Genomic DNA, 15,547 nt, shown 5'->3' with positions numbered 1-15,547 from the left:
GAAATATAGTGATAATATATTAGGAATTTATATGTAATAGAGCATTGTATGGTATTATATATTACATAAACCCATCTCAATATCAGTCCCCCAATTTCTCGTGCCTTCCAAAAATAATAGTAGCTCTAGACAGAGTTCCTTATCTTTCCCAAGAATGATTGAACAATCCTTCATTGCTCCTTTTCTACACTGACTTTTTCTCCTCAGGAAAAAAACCCTGTCCTTGGTTAAAATTATCAAATAAATTACATTGTTTTGATTTGGCCTTGTGTGCTAATAATTAGGAATTTGGAGTCTCTTTTGATAAAGTTTGTTTGCAGCAATGAAAATGTAGGACTGCCACAACTAACCCTTGGCTGCAACTTACTTTCTGTAATAAAATGTGGAGTGATTTTGCCTCTCTGGTAGGCTTAATTAATTGGTTGTTTAAAAAACTATGTAACTATAACTAAAATTGAACATAAGCTTTACCAATGAATCCAACTGGCTGAATTTCTTTGGTTGTTCTGCTTGAAAATCCAGTTAACACAGCTGGTTAGAAACTTCTCTATGTGTATTTGCAAATGTGGTTTGTATTCTCTATGTGTATTTGTGCAAATGTGGTTTTAGCTAATTTCTAGTTTGCATGATTTTAGTTGAAGCGAGGTAGTCTATGGTGTCTAGAACTTCTTTCCCACATGACTCCAGTATGGATGGTTTTGACCAGCACTATCCCAGCCTGTGTAATTTATACATCTGTAGTGTATTTTCTCTGCATGCAGGCCAAGTTCCTGTGTAGATGGATCTCTGCCAAAGAATTTTTCCAGTCTTGTTTGATCACTCAAGCCATGATTCTAATACCAGTTCACTTCTTACTACAAACCGACAGAAACCAATCACAAATTTGTTAAAAACTATCCACTGAAAGTAAAACAAAATCATCTTTCTTTTTATTGTTCTGGTTTTATGCTTTTTTTGGTATTTTAAATTTGCAATGAAATCTTATTTGTCAAGCTATTTCTCAGTGCTAGAAGAAGAAATCTTTTCAATTTCTTAGCTTCCTTTTGATTTCTTGCAATGGCTGTTGAAACAATTTAATTGAAATGGAATATATGGAACGTGAGATGGCAGTTTGTTTCAGGCAATACTGCACAGACAGTTTTAAATGTATTGCCAAAAACAAACATTCTTTAAAAACTGATTTTAAAATAAAATATGAATGATAATGCAAGTCTAAACTCTAATGTCATCTCACCTGTAGATTTTGCCCATTTTGGAGAAATAGTATTAAACTGATGGACTTTTTAAAAAGTAACACAACTACTACTACTGGATTTGCTTTAGCCTGAGATTTTGTGTGCTTTGATTTCACCTTGGGCCCACTTAAACAGTGTGGAGACAATGTTTGATGACCAAAATACACAAAGAATATAATCCAAAATATGGTTGAAAAGGAGATCAAATTACTTCAGCCTTAGGGCTTGGTCTTAACATGTTTTTCAGTAGTTCATTCAGAGGGACATACTGCATTTAATTGGCTGAGTTGTGACCCTTGGAAACAGGATTTAAGTCCTGTTGGTGCCTACCTTTTTAGGATCCTCCTGTAACTCCCATAGTACCAGTAGCTCACAGTGAAGCTCATTTTCATGGGCTGCAACATTTGTTGTTAATAGAGCAGCAGAACCACTTTCTACTTGATGTTTCACCCAAAAGAAAAGGAGAAAGGCAACTTACATGATGCTGAAATCATGTTCCACTTCCAGGGTAGTGACTGCTTGAATCATTAGACAAAGACAGAGAGAGAGGCAATGTGTGTCTGAAGATATATTTGCTGTGACTCCTTTCCCCATCTCCAGAGCCAAGCACTGCATTCCAATCCTAATGTGCCTTGCTGCATTTTATCAACCCTTTTTGCCAAATCTCTGAAGCTCCTCTGGGGTTTCTTGAGTGGCTCAGGATGCTGAGGTACAGCAGATATCTTTCCTGTGAGATTTCCGCTGTCTTTTGACAGGCTTAGGAGCTCTGAGCCCTATTAACCCTTTTTTGCTCACTGTGCCCTACCATCCTTTCAGCCTCTGTGAAGGACCAGACACAAACATGTGTTTGATTTGTCTCAAATGTTCTGTTAGGACAGGAAAGGTGTGATTGGAAAAGAGGGTCCCAGGGAGGGGGGCAGACCTGTTCTGAATCAACATCCTGCTCCACCTTGGGACTCCTGCTCAGGCCACTGTCCCTCTACTTGCTTCCTGGAGAAAGGTTCAAAGGGGCTGTCTGCACACGGGCAAACAAAACAGCAAGAAAAATCTAGTTTGCATCAGAGGTATACACCAAGGTAACTGTAAAAGGAAGTGGATCAGGCCCCCTTGTGCTCTTTTTCTTCCCTTTGTCTTTGACTCTTACCCCAGCTCTGGACCATCCATGTGGCAGGACCCATGTAGTATCTAAAGACTGGTGATATTCATTGTTGTCTTTCTCTCTCTTCTGTCTTTATTTCTGTCCTTCCTTGCTTTGCCTGTGGAAAGAACAGCTATCATATTCTAGCCCAGACTCCATCCTGAAGTTTGTTGCTAGAGTGGGGAGCTTGTGGAAGTGTGCTGCAGTTTGTTCCAGTACCTTTGAAAAACAGTGTTGTGGCTTATGTCAGCACCTTTGAGAAGTGCTGTAGTGTGGCCTCTTAGCCAGCAACTTTGAATTGTGGGATTGGAGAGCTTATTAAAGTGCAATGTAAAAAGTAAGGGTATATTAGCCACTGCTTTTAAGAAGTGTTAAAACTTAAGGGGTTGATAACCAATGCCTTATGTGTCTAAGTAGTGGTCTGGTTGCTGAATCTAGGGCAGCTATATAATAGAAGCATCAGAGTTCTTTGACACAATATCTGTTCAGCATGAGGAGAACCTAGAATGAACATCATGCCCCATTCCAGTGGGTCGTGACAGCCTCCAAAGCAGCCCTTCTGCAGCATGTGAGACTTCATTAAGCTCTCAAACAGCTATTTCCTATTTCATGATCTTCCTGACACCAGTATCAGCAGCACTAAGTGGTCCTGGAACAGGCTTTTCCAGGAAAACAGGATTAGTTTCATTAGCCATCCTCATTTCAGCTTCAGGGTGGCATGTGGAAAATCCATGTCACTAAGAAGGCTACAGAGCTGCTGCCATGGATTAAAGAACTTGTTCCTTATGGATATTTCTTATCTAACCTATTGTACTGCTGGTGCAGTTTTCCAGCCATACAAAGCCTAAATACCAATCTCCTCCTCAAATCTGCTTTTCAAGACACGCTTTCTGCTCTTGGGATTCAGAAAGAGCCACCTGCATCTTGATGTCTGAGACTGCTATGTACTTATATATATGTACATGCGTGTATATATATATATATGTACTGTGTATGTGTATACACAGTTATACATATATATACATATATATAATGCAAAACATCATCCTGCAGCCATCCCCAAATGGAAATATTCTGATAGCTCACAATTACTGTATTAAAAACCACAAATGATTTAATTTGTATTTATAGTCACAAACATATTGCTTCACAGCAGAATTACAAGCCATGTTTTTCATGATATGACACATGAAGGATGAGCCATATGTCTGCAAAACAAGGCATGTAATTTGCTATGTAGAAGCAGAATCTTTAATTTTAAATATGACTCACAAGAATTCTTGTGTACTTAGTCATTCCTAGCCTTTCCTACTTGGAAGCAAAACACACTGGAGTCAGATTCAGCCACAGCTCAAGATAACATAACTCACATTAGTTCACTGTGGTTACATTAGTGGGGACACTTTTTGAAATCTCAAGACAAAAGCTTGTAGTACAGATTATTTCAAGTGATAAACCCCACTGTACCGCTGTGTGGCATGCAGGAACAGAGCTCTTTCTCTGCTGCAGCCACCCACCCTCCAGCAACTTCTCCCTTGCTAGAGAGATCCATGCAATTTCCCCATTCAGGTGAAAGTTTATCCCTCTTGGCAAGTCATAAAACCTTCCTCCTCTGGGGCAGTGAAGGTAGTTTGAAACAAGAGGATCCTTTCTTTTCCTTTGTTTCAATGATAATATACTCCTTTGGCACAAGAGGAAGGCAGTCTCCCTGTGGCCCCACAGCTTGTCCCACCGGCTGCACTTAGAGACAGAAAGAGATTTCTTCCCTCTTGGTGCAGCACCAGCTAAACACAAGGGCTGCACTATTAGCAAATTTCTCTTTTCCACAGATCCTCTTTTACTGTTAAGTCCTCCCTGGGGTCTGACCAAGGTACCATTCTGGACTTATCAGTTTTTTTATAGAAAAGATAAAAACTGCATTTACAGAGACAACAGATATTCATATAAATGCAGACTTCCAGATATCTTTGGATGTCATAGAAAATGGAATTCCTTCCTATCTTGACCTGCCTCCAAACTTGAAAATAGTTTCCAGAAATAAGGAAGTTTTTGGTTATTCTACAAACTTGTAAGGTACAACCACCAAAGTAAAATGAACAAAGACTCTACTTGAGAAAATGTGAGATCATATTTTTGTGTGTGGCCCACAGAGCCTTGAATTTGCGTTACCCTTAGAAAGGATTTATCACTCATGCCAATGGAACAGCCTCAGAGTCTGGATGCAGAGAAATCTCAATGCCCATTGCAAATGTACTTTCTATTAAAATTAGTTCACTTGGGAATTCTTGTTCTCAAACAAGTTAATTGCACACAAACTGTGAAAACATGCAGTTCAAGATAAAACTGAGTCTCAAGCACCAAAGTGGTTAAATTGCACTCAGAGTGCCAGTGATCCAATCAGCCAGAAGCAAAGGGATGAGGCTTTAATCCTGGTCTCAACCTGTTTTCCTTCAGTGGACAGACCAGTGCCAGAAGAGGCAGGAGCATCTGTAAGAAAACAGTGACAGCCTCAGAGCTGTCACACAAGTGACAAGACTGTCCCCTCTCCAGCCCTTTCCAAGGGAGGGGAGAACCATTCCTCCTCAACAGCCCACCTCCTCAAATCTGCCCCTCCTTTCTCTCAAGACAGAAAGACACCAAAAGCCAGAACCACTGGGGTACTTGTGTTGTATTCCATTCAATGATGTACGGGGGATGCCACCTGATGTTAGAAACGTTGTATCATATTAAGCCTCATTGCAAGCCACTAGTCATCCATCAGGATGGTACAGCTTCACAGCAGATCAAAGCATACTTGTGGCTTTGTAATTTAAGCCTAGGTTTATAATAGCCTGATCACAGCCTGAAATCCCAGGAGTGTCAACTCTTCCTCCTGGAAAGAGAAGATTAGTATTTTGCAGGCGGTTTTCATGCTCATTTCAAACAGGATATAGCTTTAAAAATAAAAGGTGTCTTTATGCGTGCGATTCCAAAGTACTTTCTTTAAAAGGGAAGGAGACTGGCTTTATTTTCACCTTCTACTTGCTTTGAAAGCTGAGATGAACAAATAATTGGGAAATCTAAACAATCCCCCAAATTCCATATGCATGTACATGTTTATACACAAGTATGTGCATGCATGACATTGTATTAACACTCCTTAAGTTATTGTTCCTCATGTTGAGTAGAATAGGCAAGACTTCAATACAATACTTCCAGGCTTCAAAACAATACTTCAAGGCTTCAATACTCGTGCAGATTAGACAGCAATTCATTTGGGATCAAGTCCCCAAGAGTACAGAAGGCCTTGCAGATACTGCATGACCCGTGTTGCAATCCTGTGCAGGAGTCCAAGTGGACATTCAGACTCTGCATACTTCTCCCTGAGTACCAGTTACACTCTCTATGTTCCTTTCCCATTAAAGGATCAGGACCTTCCCTGACAAGGTCCCAGCCACAGCTCTTGGATATGTGAAAGCAGAAGTGGGAGACGTCAGAAAGTCTGAGCTCAGTTTGTAGGGGCTTATCCATCTGGCAGGCAGCCTCACCCTAATGGGAAATCATCTCACATTTGGCCAGCAACCTCGGGGGCAAGATGCCAAAGCACAGAGGATATTTCCTCAGCAGCAGATAAGCTGATGGCTGCTCATAGTCCTTCCACTGCCAGCTCTTCAGTTGTTTCATGTCTTATAAGAAGAGCTCCCACCGCTGCCTTGCCCTCCTATTAGCTAGGTGGCTGACTGACACTCCATTATTTTGCAGGAGAATTTAATTCAGTTTCCTGACACAGAAGCTTTTGTCACTGAAAAGTAGAATGTGCTCATGTGTCCTCCTTTCTTTTTATCTTCAAATTTCAAGGCAGAGTTGTAGTGCCTGGTCAGCCCTACAAATCCCTTTTTTTTTTGAATCTACCTTTTTGCATACTCATCTTGCACAAACAGCACTTTGAACACTGTTGTTGAATTGTTGCTCAAATAAAGGAATTACAGAACAGAGTTCTAGTTCCCCACAAACATAAACATTACTGCACATGTAAGTGAAGGAATTTCCAGTCTCTCATTTATTCTTACATATAAACTCCACTTCTTTAAGTTGCAAGTCAGAATTTAAAGGGCTGAAACTAATATCAAATCACTGTTTTCCCTTGACACTGAAATGATATGTTATCTGTAATGCACTGAACATGTCACAACATGAAATTTTACACAGGGCTGCCATACATTATTCATTAAGGGCTGAAGTTTCTAATAACATGAGTATGTGCACTTCTATCATCTTTTCTAATGACACTAATTGTCTGAAGGCAGTAGGGCAACTTCACAGGGTAAAATTTCATATATCTTTGCAGTTTAAAGGCCTAATTAATTATACAAATTTCTAAGTCCATAAAAACAAAGAACTCGAACTTCCATTTACTTTTTACAGCAACCACAGAGCATGATCAAGATCTGCTGGTGTTACTTGACTAGATTCATCCCAGCTCCCCTGTACTGAGAGATCCCTGAGTACATCTCTGATGAAGGTCTCTGGGACCTTGTACAGGATGGGACACAGAGCTGCTGGAAGAGTTTGTATTCCACAAGAATGGAACTCTGTGGGGCAAACTGAACCTCTCACCAAATACCAGTGACTTCCCACCACCCCCTGTCCAAATTGCTATGACTGTGTGAGTTAAACTTGCTCTCTGTAGGGTTTGGGTACGTTTGTTGTACACAAACTTATCCTAAAGAGTAAAGATGGTGATAGCAATTAATTTCCCATTGCCTAATATACTCTTTGGGGGTCACAACATAATAAAAAGACATGAAAATATTCCAAACCCTTTAAAATATTAATACTGACTTTCTAACAAACATTCTGTCTCTCAGTCTTGGTTATTGGCCATTTTTGTGACAACCTTTTATGAAACAATGCAGGAAATGTCCCAAACTATCTCCCACTTGTCAGGAAACTCCTATTAATTAAAATAGGAAAATTTCACAGAAAATAGCTATCTCACTACTTATGCAGGACTGCTTTAGATTACATTAGATTACAAGTTGCAAATAATTGATAAACTGTACCAGCATCACTAAACCAGCATCACCAACACTAATCAAACAAAACTCTCATAAAAGAAACTCTCATGCTTCTCACAGAAGCATGTACTGTTGATAGGTGTAATTCCTGGAATAGATGCAGAAATAGATGCAGAAAAAATATCATTAATGTGTCAGGTATCTTCCAACAGCTCAATTCAACAGCAGAGTGTTTGATTCCAGGTTCCAGAGCAAGAAACATATTAAAAAGTGCTGGTTTCAGTTAAAATACAGAGATTTCATTACATTCCACTACCTCAGTACATTTATAATTATTTTAGGGATTATAGATAGTATTCCCAGGATAATTCAAATTTCCATACAAATTTGCATTCAAGGATTTTGAGCATGACAGACCTCAACAACAGTTACCACATTGTACTCACTTTTACACATTGTTGACTAATCTTTCTATTTATGATTGCTATTGCAGGGTCAGCCAGACCCAGACCATATGAGTGCTGTCCAAGAGCAGGCCAAAAAAGGTCCCCTGCCCAGAAGGCCATGCTACCAGCAGATCTATCTGAAAAAGACAAGAGAGGCAGGAGCTCAGCCACCATCCTGCAAGGGAAAAGCAATTTTCTCAAAAGCTCAGAGCACACTGTGGATCTCCTCTCTCTGCCTTGAGCTATAGGATTACATTTTCCGTGGTGACAGAATGAAGTCTGACAGCCTAAATCTGAATAACCCTGGCCCCAAGAATCACTTACGTAATTGAGAACAATTGAGAGTACAGCATCATGGGGTTTTTTGGGTTTTTTTCATGAGCTGTTTTGTGGTTAAGCAAAATGTTTGCCCTGCTCCAGCAGTAAAGAGCACACACGAGTTGCTGCCATGACATCTTGTCTAGGCAGCTGAGATGCTTTGGGAAAACACCTGTGATGCAAGTACATGTTGTGCTTGTGAGCTTTGCCAAAGTAAACCTTTAATCCATGTGAACACTGCACTGCTCAGTCCTTTCTTCCTTCCCATCTTTTATTACCAGATCCCTTTTCTGCAAATTATAGAATAAGAACTAAAAGATGCACTTAATCTCAATGCAGCCCTATAGGCAGGACTTGCTAAAAAAAAAAAAAAAAAAAAGAAAAAGAAAAAAAAAAGAGGAATAAACATCCTGTTATTCTTTTGCTGGTTAGCAAAAATGGAAACAGCTTGAGCACAGGCTGGTGGCAATGAGCCAGGACTGTGATATTCTGCAACTGGAAACACTCACTTCTGATGTTCTGAACTTTAATAACTCTCATTACTGCTGTGTGGTGGCAGCTTCTTGGGCAACTGCTGGGCTTTACAGAGAACATTCCTCCTCTTGTCTGAGGCTGTCATGGGAAAAAAGTGCTTTTAAGTGAAGGCTTCAAAAGAAGACAAAGGACTGTCCCTTCTCTACCATGGAAGACACTAAGGATGGTAAACTAAAAATAATAAAAATAGAGCATGCTCTGTTTTCAGGGACTACTGTACTACTCTGTACAACACTGATATGAGGTGATGATGCCCAATTTTGCCAACTCTTTGCAACTCGTCTGCCATAAGACAGCATCTTAAACTCTTCTGTATGCCAAACAAACACTTACATCCAAAGCTAACTGCTACAGCCCCCAAAAAATGGAAGTCAAGAGCTGGCTTGTGTATTTATATTATACTTAAGGTAATGACAAAACCTAGAAATGTACAGAAGGTCAGAATTCAGTCATATTAAGCTGGCAGGAAAATAAGAAGTTTAAATTCACATATTAGTAAAGGAGCAGTTGGCACATGCAAGGAGCCTAGTGTGTGTAGCAAGAAGGGAGATGTAGTTTGTGGTAATTTTTAACAGATTGAAGCAAAGAAGGAAAAAAATACCTTTGAGGAGGCAAATACTATCTACATAAAAGTATCAGTACCAGAGATTTTAAGAAGAAATGTGAATGTGAGAGTAAGCATGAAGAAGTGGAGAGTAATAGAGGTTTTCACTTAGTCTTCAAAAAATCCTGGTTTGCTTTTTCTGATGCCTTTGTTCCAAGTAAAAGGGAGCTGGGAGCAAATGGATACATGCATGTTCTGAGGACATTTCCTCTCTCATTACCAATGCTTTTTGTTATAAGGACAGTTTCATGTAAGGCTCAAGACTGGAAACTTTCATCCTGAAAGAAATTTGGTTCCAGCTTCAAGATTCTCAGTTTCTTTGTAAATAATAAAACATGAATATAAATTTACTTGGCACCTTTTTATTTGCGAAGAGTGCTCTACCAAATAAAAAAGGGACAATATAAGGGCTTCTGAAATAAATAAATAAACACTTTTTCATGTGTTTGTAAAGGAGATCCACAGGATTCTGTCATGGTTGTATCCATTGCATTTTGGGTTGCATTTTAGTGATGATGTAGGTCTAGAGGCTTTTGCTCTGGCCACCTCAGTCTGCTCATCTGTTGCACCATATTACTCGCTAATGTAGACACAGCATATTTTATATAAACCTCAGACTTTTAGAAAAAACCCCAACATATAGATCTGAAAAATGATCAAATTATCCCAACCAAGTTTTTGACTAAATTGGAGTCTGCAACTTTTTTATCAAACAGTGAGTGTCTCAAAAGATGTGCTGCTACTTGCATTTTGATTACCACAGGACCCAATTCAAAGCTCATTAAATCACTAAAGGAATTCATCCACTGGTCTGTAGTGTCCTTCCTTTCAGCTCATTTCTATGCTTGGCTAGGTAGAACCTAACCAACACCATTTATTTTTTTTAGGAGAAAATAATCAAGTTTTTATGTTTGTGAACAAATGAATATCTGCTCTGACACCAGTTAGGTATCTTTCAAATGATAAAAGAATTCCCCAAAAAAGCAAGTTTTTGTTCCACAAACACCCACAGCTGTAAAGCTCTGATCACCCTCAATGCCTGATACAAGTTGGAAAACAGTTATCGTGGTACATGTGATGAAGTCCTACATTTGCCATTTCATTAAAAATACCTTGTGTATGTATCTGACCTCATGAAAAAGTAATAGAAGATAATTTACCAAAGGAAAATGAAATGAATTTTTATTTATTTTAGTTATTATTCACAAACTTTGCATCACCATATCAAAAACCTCATCCTGTAAAGCCATTTCAGTATGAAGGAGCAAGTGGAGTTTTATGCCTGAGGAATGGTTGTAATTATGAAAGGACCAATTTTCAAATTTATAAGCAAATTTATATGTGCTATTATCCTTCTGTTATGCAACTGTGTTTTTTCTAATGACACAAACAGCCTCAGTCTTGGCAAAACATGATCCCAGATCTTTGCATGAATAGTCTAAGACATTACCCTTGATTTCAGTAGAGTTAGTGCTGAAAATTTTACCACTGCTGAAAAGTTTCTCTATTTATTACATTAAAAATAACTAAACAAAAATGCCATTTCAAAATAACACAAGACTTTTAGCCAGCATGCCTTTCTTTCTTCCTGCCACAGAAGATCTTGCAGGTTTGTGTTACAGCCACAGTCACTGACACGCTTCAAAGGCTACCAACATTAATTTGGCAGCAATAGCCAACCATCATACCAAAGCTGACTACAAATCCTTGCATTTCTGCTGTATTGTTTAAAGAAATATAACTGAAGAGTGAAAAAGAGGGATTTTAAATTGGAGCCACATATCCACAGCTATTGCCAAATAACTTTCAGGCAGCCCCTCCCCTGGAGGCACAGAACGTTTATCATTACCCTTGCAAAAAAAGCCTGAGCATGCAAAATGCCAACAAAAACCTAAACAAAGGAAGAATGAAAAATTAGCATTAAATGCAGCAGGTTTAACTTGTGGAAATGCATATAATTTGTTTTGATTATGATGATGATAAAATGTGTGTTTAAGAAGCTGCTCTTGCAAATAATAACAATAGTGAATAAATGAAGCACCGAGCACAAGTGCCAAAGAAAGAAAACAGTGATATTCAACAGAGGCAAACAATTCAGGAGGAAAGAACTCTGCTCAAAAGATGAGATGTAATGACTTCAATTGCATATGGGCAAACAAAGTCTTTCTGCCTAACTTTTCAGGTATACCCTTCTGTGAAAACTTTAAACACATCACAATGACAGATGTAGGTTTAGTTTCACAAAGAAGAGCACTCCCTCTGACACTGAGATGCTCCCATGCTGCTAGAAATGTTTTCTTTGCTCCTCCTTCATGCTGTGGATGTAGAAGTTAGCATTCAGCTCAGTGTTGTCTTAAGTGGGGAACACTCCCTTTTGGTGAGGGACAGTCAGGAGAAAATGGGTCAAGAATATGTGTGACTCCATGGTGCTTAAGTACAGTAATTGCATGAAGAATATATGGGGCCCAAGTGAAACACTGGTTAAAATGGTATTAAAAATAGCCATGGGCATGTGTTAAAACACTTAGCTGAATTTGCAATTATACATAGCATTTGGAGGAAGTTTAGCAAAATTCCAAAAGCAACACTGATGTCTTTAATTTAAAAAAAGCCACCAAAAGCTAGTATTTCAAATAAGTTCTAGAAACAGCCTGGAGAGGTTAATAAAAAATATCTCCTCTTGATGTCCTGTTCAAGACATTTCCAGATATAGAGTTTTTATTATAAATGGTTAAAATTGCCTACAGCAACATACCACTGTCTACCACAACTCAGGTTTTTTAGCAATTGTACATATATGCACACACATTTAACACCAGACTCTGGAGGTGAGACCATAAGTGCAGGGTACAGTAGTTTATATCCACCACTCCAGCACTGTGTGGCTGACACACCTGAAGGACAGGACACTGTCCAGAGGGACCTGGACAAGCTTCAGAAGTGGTGCCATGAGAATCTTAATGAATGCACCAAAAAAAAAAAAAAAAAAAAAAAAAAAATCAAAAGTCAGTACAAATCCAAAGCTGAGTGTCTGAGCCATTTTCACCCCACCATGAGGACAGATAGAGATATTTTGCAGATATTGGCTTGTACAAATTAGCAAAATCTAAAACAGAGACTGAGCTGCTTGTATCAAATTTAAATGACCGTGTCCTCTGTTGCTGTATAGACAAGAAAGGGTGTGAATAAAAAAAAGCCTCAGAAGAAGAAGTATATACAGGGAAAAATGCCAAAGTTCAGATTAAAAATATTATAGTAGGCAATCCTCTTGCATACCCCACCTGAGGAAGCATTTGTGGCTACAAAATCATGTTTCTTCTGAACAACATATGTGTGGAAGGAGCTAAGGGTTCCACTTTAGGACTGCATTTTCAGAGAAACACAAGGTGACAAAGCTCAGGCTCCTGCTCTGGCCTCACTTCACACTGAGAACTTTTTGATATAAAGCATGGGGAGAGCTGCCCCCTCTGGTCCTCTCTCAAAAGTATTTATAAACAAGGGATGCAGCAGCTCCTTCTAGATCATGGCAGCTACTGCTGTGCTTTTAGTGCCTGCACAGTCCCAATCTGCCAACTTCACGTTCATTTAAACAGACCTGGCAGCCATCAAGATTTGAATCATACCAGTCCAGAATAAATAAAACCTTGGAAGTTTTCAGAAAAAAACCCCCAGACAACAAAAACAACCAGCCAAAAAGAACCAAACCAAAACCAACAAAAAAACTCCACCCTGAAATTTCATATTCTTTCAAGTGGATTTTTCTTTCCCCCAGACTGGAGCTATTTTTAAATCCTATTTCCTTAGTGTTCTTTCCAAAGCAGAGCAAACTCTCTCCCTCATACCTACAAGTTAAAGTTGCTTTCTCTTTATTTGCACAAGCCACTAAACCATTCCTATGTTCCTTAGGCTTCAAAAATTTCAGCTTGCAGAAGAAACTATTATATCTGGGTTACATCAAGTAATGTTCACTCTGGTTCACAGACAGCAATTTCCTTGCCAAGTTTTATATTATTAATCCCCTGGTAAGCAGAAGGGGAAAATATCTGGTTCTAAACTCCTCATAAAGGGAAGAAGGGAAATCCACCCTTGTGGGAGGAGGGAGGGGGGAATAAAAATCTCATCTGTTGAATTTTAACCGTATTTATGAACAGTGCTGTTAAAAGTAAAAGAATAAAAAAGGTTGAAGTAAATTTCAGCTCCTAATAAATACAATTAATTAAAATATTTACAACAAGATTGATGTTTTTAACTTAACTGCTAGGTCATTTTTAATAAGAAAACACTAAGGTAACTCCAGACTCACATCTCTTAAAACATTAATTTTTTCCAGATATTATAGGTATTACCTTTCCTCTATATATTCTAAAATTTATTAACTAAACTTCTCTGGCTGAATCAGCATAAACCTGATGTAGATGTATGTGGAAACAATTTGCCTTAGGTGAAGACATTCCAATACAGGTGTGGAAAAATGTGGAAAAGTGCTTAATGTGCACCCTTGCACTTTATGACAGGAGGTAACTCTTGCCATTTCAGCCCCCTCACTGCTGACCTCTGCATACAGCATCCTCACAGGCAGCCACAAAGGACACTTTCTGCATGGATTACTCAAAATGAGATTACCCTGTAGAGCTTATATATAATATTTTACACATTCTTTATAAGTTGCTTAAATCCTTCTGAAAATGTTTGTAAGAGTAACCCACAGGGCAAACACGTTCTCAATAGGGACTTCATGAGCATTTTTATGTACAAATTAGGAAACAGCTAACACTTCAACAAAATGATGTTTCATTGTTGCTTGCTGCCATCAGAATCCCAGGTAATCCGTGCTGGTGGGGGAATTGCTGCAGTGGCAAACAATGGGAGCAATTCCACCATCCCAGTGTGCTGCTGAGTGCAAGTACAGCAAAGCACAGCACAAGGCAAAACCTGTTCCACTTGGCACCAACCAGCAGGGCAGGCTGGATGCTTGAGCTGCACACAAGCCAAAGACAAACCACCTATTCAGCTGCCTGGCTAGTTGGCTCCAGTGGGCTGTGAAAATTCAGGTTTACATACTAGAATACAGCACTCCAGTGTATAGCATTTCAAGAAGAGTTCATTTTTCCTGGCATTTACTTTTCCTCCATGTTATTTCACTCCCTCAAGAAATCCCTCAAATATCCTTTGGTGTGAGCAATCTATCTACCAAAGCATTAGCAAGAAAACATCTTTGCATGAAATGGTATGCCAGAAGATTTTGGATAATCCCTTCAGGGTTTTCTTGATGGTACTTTGTAACAACAGTTAGAGCAGCTATATTGAAAAAATATCCAGATGCACAAGATTGCATTTCACACATGTTCCCATTGTTATGATGCCCCTCCAAGCTCCCTGTGTAAATACATTACCTTACCTCTTTGAAAAACCAGTAAACCCTTTTAACATGCTAAGTTCTTTGAAAGAAAACAACCATCAAATTGTTAATAGAAAAGTAAAATAAGCTCAGACAGTACTCAGGTAGCCAAATCCCTAAGACTGAACCATGATTTGAAACCTTATTCCACATTCCCTGCACACACACAATATATTATTTTCATTGTCACAATAGACTGCTAAAGCATACATTTAAATAAAAGATTAATTTTCCAGATTTCAAAACTGTGCAAACCACTAAAGAGACATAGGCATATGGCAGCATCCCTGTGGGGCAGACAATTAAACCTTCACATTGAGGTGAAAGCTATGAAAATTCAAAATATCAGTGAGGTGTGGTGTAACTTGAGAAGGTCCTCAAGTTCTCTGAATTCCACATCATAACTCCTTATCATAAACAAAATGTAATAAAGTACTATGAGGATATTAGCCCCATGCTCCCCTTCAGGCAGCCCCTCCACTGAGCATGTCTTTTCCTTCATTCAAATAATCTGAGCAGAATATGTCCTTAATGAATATGAGAGCAAATTTTAAGGTTTTATCAGATCCTAATAAACGTTCTTTCAGAAGCCTGAAGCATATAGTGTACAAAAATAAGGTGCAACAATGAGAGAAATAAAAGCATAAAAGGGGAAAAATATAACATAGTTGTTATGTAATTAACTTGAGCTGATCAGAAATTTTTATTAAAGTAGCTTTCCTAAGACCCGTGAGTCAAGCCTGTTTAACCTGGTTATGGGTAATAAGTTTTCCACAGTATTATATTTTGTGTTTGGATACTCCTGTATCTTCTGCTTCTGCTATCTTTTACATATTGCATTGAGATTATTCACTCCATAATAAATGCCTTTTCCACC

At 38.8% G+C, this 15,547-nt stretch overlaps 1 protein-coding gene across 1 annotated transcript in view; it reads right to left on the bottom strand.

Annotated features, from left to right (window-relative positions):
* Nucleotides 1-15,547, bottom strand: part of FIBIN (fin bud initiation factor homolog) — a 64,221-nt gene that overhangs the window by 19,981 nt on the left and 28,693 nt on the right. Inside the window, exons 9-10 of the mRNA XM_077179574.1 lie at nucleotides 2,380-2,491; nucleotides 1,566-1,669 (exon numbers count right to left, since the gene is read on the bottom strand). The gene's annotated coding sequence lies outside the window, so the exon portion shown is untranslated. The remainder of the gene's footprint in view (nucleotides 1-1,565; nucleotides 1,670-2,379; nucleotides 2,492-15,547) is intronic.

This window comes from Agelaius phoeniceus, chromosome 6, assembly GCF_051311805.1.
Source record: "Agelaius phoeniceus isolate bAgePho1 chromosome 6, bAgePho1.hap1, whole genome shotgun sequence".
In the NCBI taxonomy this organism is placed as follows: domain Eukaryota; kingdom Metazoa; phylum Chordata; class Aves; order Passeriformes; family Icteridae; genus Agelaius; species Agelaius phoeniceus.
Note: the sequence above shows the minus strand (reverse complement) of the source record. Positions and strands in the feature narration are given on the sequence as shown.